This window comes from Moschus berezovskii, chromosome 27 (genome assembly GCF_049115385.1).
Source record: "Moschus berezovskii isolate FMDL1 chromosome 27, NW_MosBer_1.0, whole genome shotgun sequence".
In the NCBI taxonomy this organism is placed as follows: domain Eukaryota; kingdom Metazoa; phylum Chordata; class Mammalia; order Artiodactyla; family Moschidae; genus Moschus; species Moschus berezovskii.
The window spans coordinates 8,529,920-8,535,919 of NC_142486.1; positions in this window are offsets into that span (position 1 = coordinate 8,529,920).

Below are 6,000 nucleotides of genomic sequence, written 5' to 3' on the forward strand. Positions count from 1 at the left end.
ACATTCATGAGAAATTATTTTTCAAATATTTTGTTGCAAAAGATGTAGAAATACACAGAAAATGTAAACAAAGTTCATAGTGAGCTCCTGAAGGCCCACCATGAGATTCCACCATTATTTTACCACACTTACCTTGCATCGTCTCGCCCGTTCTTCATGATAGATTCTTAGGTGAGAGAAATAAGATGTAAAATGTACAATATTAATTCATTTTCAATAAAAGAGAAGATCAGAAAAGACTGCACTATGTATATTTGTGTTTGTAAAGTCTAGAAAAATCTATCAGAAGAGATGCCTGAATTTTTTTAAAATTGAAGTATGGTTGATTTACAATGTTGTGTTAGTTTCAGGTGTGAGACATAGCGATTCCATTATATAGATAACTATATATCTATAGTTATAGCTAGTTATATAGCCACAGTTATAGCTAGTGGAGGTGATGGAATTCCAGTTGAGCTATTTAAAATCCTAAAAGATGATGCTGTGAAAGTGCTGCACTCAATAGGCCAGCAAATTTGGAAAACTCAGCAGTGGCCACAGGACTAGAAAAGGTCAGTTTTCATTCCAATCCCAAAGAAAGACAATGCCAAAGAATGCTCAAACTACCGCACAATTGCACTCATCTCACATGCTAGTAAAGTAATGCTCAAAATTCTCCAAGCCAGGCTTCAATAATACATGAACCATGAACTTCCAGATGTTCAAGCTATAGAAAAGGCAGATAAACCAGAGATCAAATTTCCAACATCCGCTGGATCATAGAAAATGCAAGAGAGTTCCAGAAAAACATCTATTTCTGCTTCATTGACTATGCCAAAGCCTTTGACTGTGTGGATCACAATAAACTGTGGAAAATTCTGAAAGAGGTGGGAATACCAAACCTCCTGACCTGCCTCTTGAGAAATCTGTATGCAGGTCAGGAAGCAACAGTTAGAACTGGACATGGAACAACAGATTGGTTCCAAATAGGAAAAGGAATACGTAAAGGCTGTATATTGTCACCCTGCTTATTTAACTTATATGCAGAGTACATCATGAGAAACACTGGGCTGGAAGAAGCACAAGCTGGAATCAAGATTGCCAGGAGAAATATCAATAACCTCAGTCAGATATGCAGATGATACCACCCTTATGGCAGAAAGTGAAGAAAAACTAAAGAGCCTGTTGATGAAAGTGAAAGAGGAAAGTGAAGAATTTGGCTTAAACCTCAACATTTAGAAAACTAAGATCATGGCATCTGGTCCCATCACTTCATGGCAAATAAATGGGGAAACAGTGGAAACAGTGTCAGACTTTATTTTTTGGGGCTCCAAAATCACTGCAGATGCTGATTGCAGCCATGAAATTAAAAGACGCTTACTCCTTGGAAGGAAAGTTATGACCAACCTAGACAGCATATTAAAAAGCAGAGACATTACTTTGCCAACAAAGGTCCGTCTAGTCAAGGCTATGGTTTTTCCAGTAGTCATGTGTGGATGTGAGAGTTGGACTATAAAGAAAGCTGAGCGCTGAAGAATTGATTCCTTTGAACTGTAGTGTTGGAGAAGACTCTTGAGAGTCCCTTGACAGCAAGGAGATCCAACCAGTCCATCCTAAAGGAGATCAGTCCTGAATATTCATTGGAAGGACTGGTGTTGAAGCTGAAACTCCAATACTCTGGTCACCTGATGCGAGGAGCTGACTCATTTGAAAAGACCCTGATGTTGGGAAAGATTGAAGGCATGAGAAGGGGACGAGAGAGAATGATATGGTTGGATGGCATCACCGACTCAATGGACGTGAGTTTGAGTGAACTCCGGGAGTTGGCGATGGACAGGGAGGCCTGGTGTGCTGCAGTCCATGGGGCTGCAAGGAGTCGGACACGAATGAGTGACTGAATTGAACTGAACTATATAGATATAGGGGCTTCCCTGGCGGCTCAGAGGATAAAGCGTCTGCCTCCAACGCTGAAGACCCGGGTTAGATCCCTGGGTTGGGAAGATCCCCTGGAGAAGGAAATGGTAACCCACTCCAGTATTCTTGCCTGGAGAATCCCATGGACGGAGAAGCCTGGTAGGCTACAGTCCACGGGGTCGCAAAGAGTCGGACACGACTGAGCGACGGAACGGAACGGATATAGATATTCTTTTTCAGACTCTTTTCTATTATAGGTTTTTGTAAAATATTGAATATAGTTCCCTGTGCTATATGGTAGGTTGTTGTTATTTGTCTGTTTTATACATAGTAGTATGTCTTTGTTAGTCCCCAGACCTCATTTATCCCGCCCTCTCCCTTTTCCCCTTTGGTAACCATAAGTTTGTTTTCTGTGTCTGTGAGTCTATTTCTGTTTTTTAAATAAGCTCATTTGTATCATTTTTCCTCCATTCCACATATAAGTGGAATTTCCACATATAAGTGGAATTTCCACATATAAGTGATATCAGATATCTGTCTTCCTCTATCTGACTTACTTCACCTAGTAGGATAATCTCTAGGTCCATCCATGTTGTGGCAAATGGCGATATTTCATCCTTTTTATGACTGAGTAATATTCCATTGTGTATATAACATTCCATCATGAATATAATATTTCATTGTGTATATAATGATAAAGAATATATATATATATATATATCCATTCCTCGGTGGATGGATATGTAATTTGCTTCCATGTCTTGCTATATTATAGGAAGTACTGCTATGAACATTGGGGTACGTGTATCGTTTCAAATTAGAGTTTTCATCTTTTCCAGATACATGCTCAGAAGTGGGATTACTGGACCATATGGTAATTCTATTTTTAGTTTTTCAAGGTGCCTCCATACTGTTCTCCATAGTGGCTGCGGCAATTTACAGCCACAACGGTGCAGTTGGGTTTCCTTTTCTCTATACTGTCTCTGGCGTTTATTATTTGTGGACTTTTTGATGATGGTCATTTTTTAAGATTTATTAATTAATTTATTTTTGGCCGCACTGGGTCTTTGCTGCTGTGCTCGGGTTTTCATTGGTTGCAGCACACAGGCTTCTCCTGTGGCAGCTTCTCTTGTCGCCGAGCACAGGCTCTAGGGCGAGGGCACAGTAGTTGTGTTCCGTGGGCTGCATGTGGAATCTTCCCAGACTAGAGATCCAACCCGTGTCCCCTGCTTTAGGAGGCAGATTCTTAACCAGTGGACCACCAGGGATGTCCGTGATGGCCATTCTGACCAGTATGAGGTGATACCTCCTTGCAGTTTTGATTTGTGTTTTGCTAATAATTCAGGATGTTGAGCATCTTTTCACATGCCTGTTCGCCATCTGAATGCCTTCTTTGGAGAAACGTTTATTTAGATCTTCTGCCCATTTTTTGGTTGGTCTGTTGCTTTTTAAAATAATTTTACTTATTTATTTTTGGCTGTGCTTTGTTGCGGTGCAGGCTTTTCTCTGGTTACAGAGAGAGGGGGCTGTTCTCGAGCTGAGGTTCATGGGCTTCTCTTGCCACGGAGCGCGGGCGCTAGGGCACTGGGGCTTCAGTCACTGCAGCATGTGGGTTCAGCAGTTGCTGCTCCCGGGCTCCAGAGCACAGTCTCAGCACACGTGGGATCTTCCTGGACCAGAGATCAAACTTGTGTCTCCTGCACTGGCTGGTGGATTCTTTACCACTCAGCTCCCAGGGGAGCCCTCTGTTTGTTTCTTTTGGAAATTCAGCAAGAGGTGCTTCACCCCCTGATACTGATTACTTGAGGCAAGGGTTCAGGGGAATTAGTTACGGAAATTTTTTAAATGCTTCTTTAGTGAGAATGGAACAGCCTAGTCCAGCCCTCGACCTCCCAGTAAAGGGACCGAGTCAGATCCAGGGCTGAAGTTTGCCCTGGGCCTGGGTGAGTGTGTGCACACACAGTTAACTTGCCCCAGACCCACATGCCCTGCATACACACGTGCTGGCGCCCACTGCTGTGTGCCTGGGCTGCGGCGTCGCTCCCGCGCCCTGCGCCCCCGCGAGCCGGTGTGTCATTGCTGCTCCCGCTGGGCCCCTCATCACCATCCGCAGCCCCTCTGGGGGTGTCCCGGGCACTGGAGGACATGCGGATGGCCCTCCTCCTGGTTCCTGGTTCCTCACACAGACAACTCTGTCCCCCAAGGTCCTATCCTTCCTCAACTTCAGGCCCCACTTGCATGTAGCCTCTTCCAGAAGGATCTCTGGCCACCTCCTCCTCATGCCATCCTTTTCACTCAACAAACATTTACGGGCTCCTCCTCTAGGCTAGGCTCCAAGACACCCAGGATCAGGGCCCAGCCCCCTGATCTCCAAAATCTCCCAGGTTTGTGGGGAGACAGGCATGGTTATGGTGGCAGCAGGCACCAGGGCCATAGAGCAGGAGGAGGCATAGCAGAGCCAAGCTGGGGAAGGGTCAGGGTGTGTCCAGTGGGGGAGTGATGGCTGTGATCAGGGAAGGGTGGTAGGAAGGGCCTCCGGGAGTGTGGGAAGACTAGAGGGGTGGGGGTGGGGGACACAGGTGAGGAGGGTGTCCCCTCCCACTTGGGCAGGGCAGCTCACTGGTGCATAGCCAAGGGCCCCCAGGAGGTGGAGTGAGGAGGGAATCTGTTCCCACCTCACCGACTCTGCCCCCTCTGCCCAGGGAGCGGGGGTGGGGGTGGGCACTGATGGCAATCACCCTCCTCCTGGTCCCCTCCAGTCCTCCTCATAGTCTCCTTTTCAGTGAGTGCCTGGTGTATTGTTCCGCCTTTGTAAAGAGGGGGATCGGGTGACAAAGCAGGGTGGGTGGGCAGGCAGCCCAAGAGGCCTCTTCTCTCTAAGGCAGCATCTGCATGGGGGTGGGGCTTTTCCACACCCCACCCCCCACCTCTGGCTTCCCAGGAGCAGCTGTTGTCATGGTGACAAGCCTGGCATCCCATAGCTCCTGGGGCGTCCTCCCCACTATGGCTGCCAGAGGAAGGGCCCCCGGCCTCTTCTTCACCCTGGTTGGGGGCAGAGGCACACAAAAAAAGCTGGATCCCAGACCAGTCGCGTAGCAGGGGGAAGCCTCCAGCCTTCTCCGCCTTTCAACCCGGCTGCCCGCAGCGGGGCAGCTCCGAAGCCCCTGCTTCCTACAGACCCTGTGAGGTGGGGGCTGAGCCCATGCACCACTCTCATCCGTGCATCTGTGCCTCCTTGGGGCAAGACACAGAGAGAAATAAATGTCCCCAGGGTCCTTGAGCAGCTGCTGGCATTGGGGCAGAGTGGGGGATGAACGGGAGGCTAACAGCACGTGAGTGTACAAGTGGCATCCGTGAGTGGGCCAGGGCTCTGGGCCCGCAGAGCAGAGCCTCCAGCCCTGTCCTCGAGAGCTGGGGTCTGCCCCTAGGAGGCTGGTGTGCCCAACAGAGCAGAAAAGGGCCTTTTGGCCAGGGAGATTGAAGGCATGACGTGGCACGGGTTCCAAGGAGTTAGGCATGGCAGGAAAGAGGCTGGTGGGGGCAATACCTGGAATGGTTCTTGCTGCCATCTCCAGGGGCATGGCCTTCACCCTGGGCCATGGGAAGCTGTCGCTGGCATTTTGGGAACCTCCTTGACCAGGGCATCAAAGTCAGGTCCTTGTTTCAAAGTTACCCTATTTCTGTGCTGCCTCTTTGGGACGATTAGGAGCCTGCCACTTCAGCTGTCACAGCCCAGGTGGGCCGAGGATGTGTCTCATGCTGAGAATAGGGCTGGCTGCATCTCCACAGAGTCCCAACCTCTAGGGTCCTCCCTGCCTTCCCTGCTCCAGCGCTGCTCCCAGGGGAGGTGAGCACCAATTACAGCTGCTGCCCCGGCTCCGTGCTGCACACCGCCCCCGTCATGTGCCAGGCTCTCCAGCAGGGCCAAGCAGGGACAGTCGGGCAGGTGCCCTCAGGCTGGTGGCGACAGGCAGCCTTATGCAGTGCAAGAGCCTGAATTCCAACCCTGACCCTTGTGAACTGTGTATTCCCAGGCAAATGTCTTGAGTTTTCTGAACCTCAATTTCTCATCTGTAAAATGGGCACAGAATTCCTTGCATGGCTGTT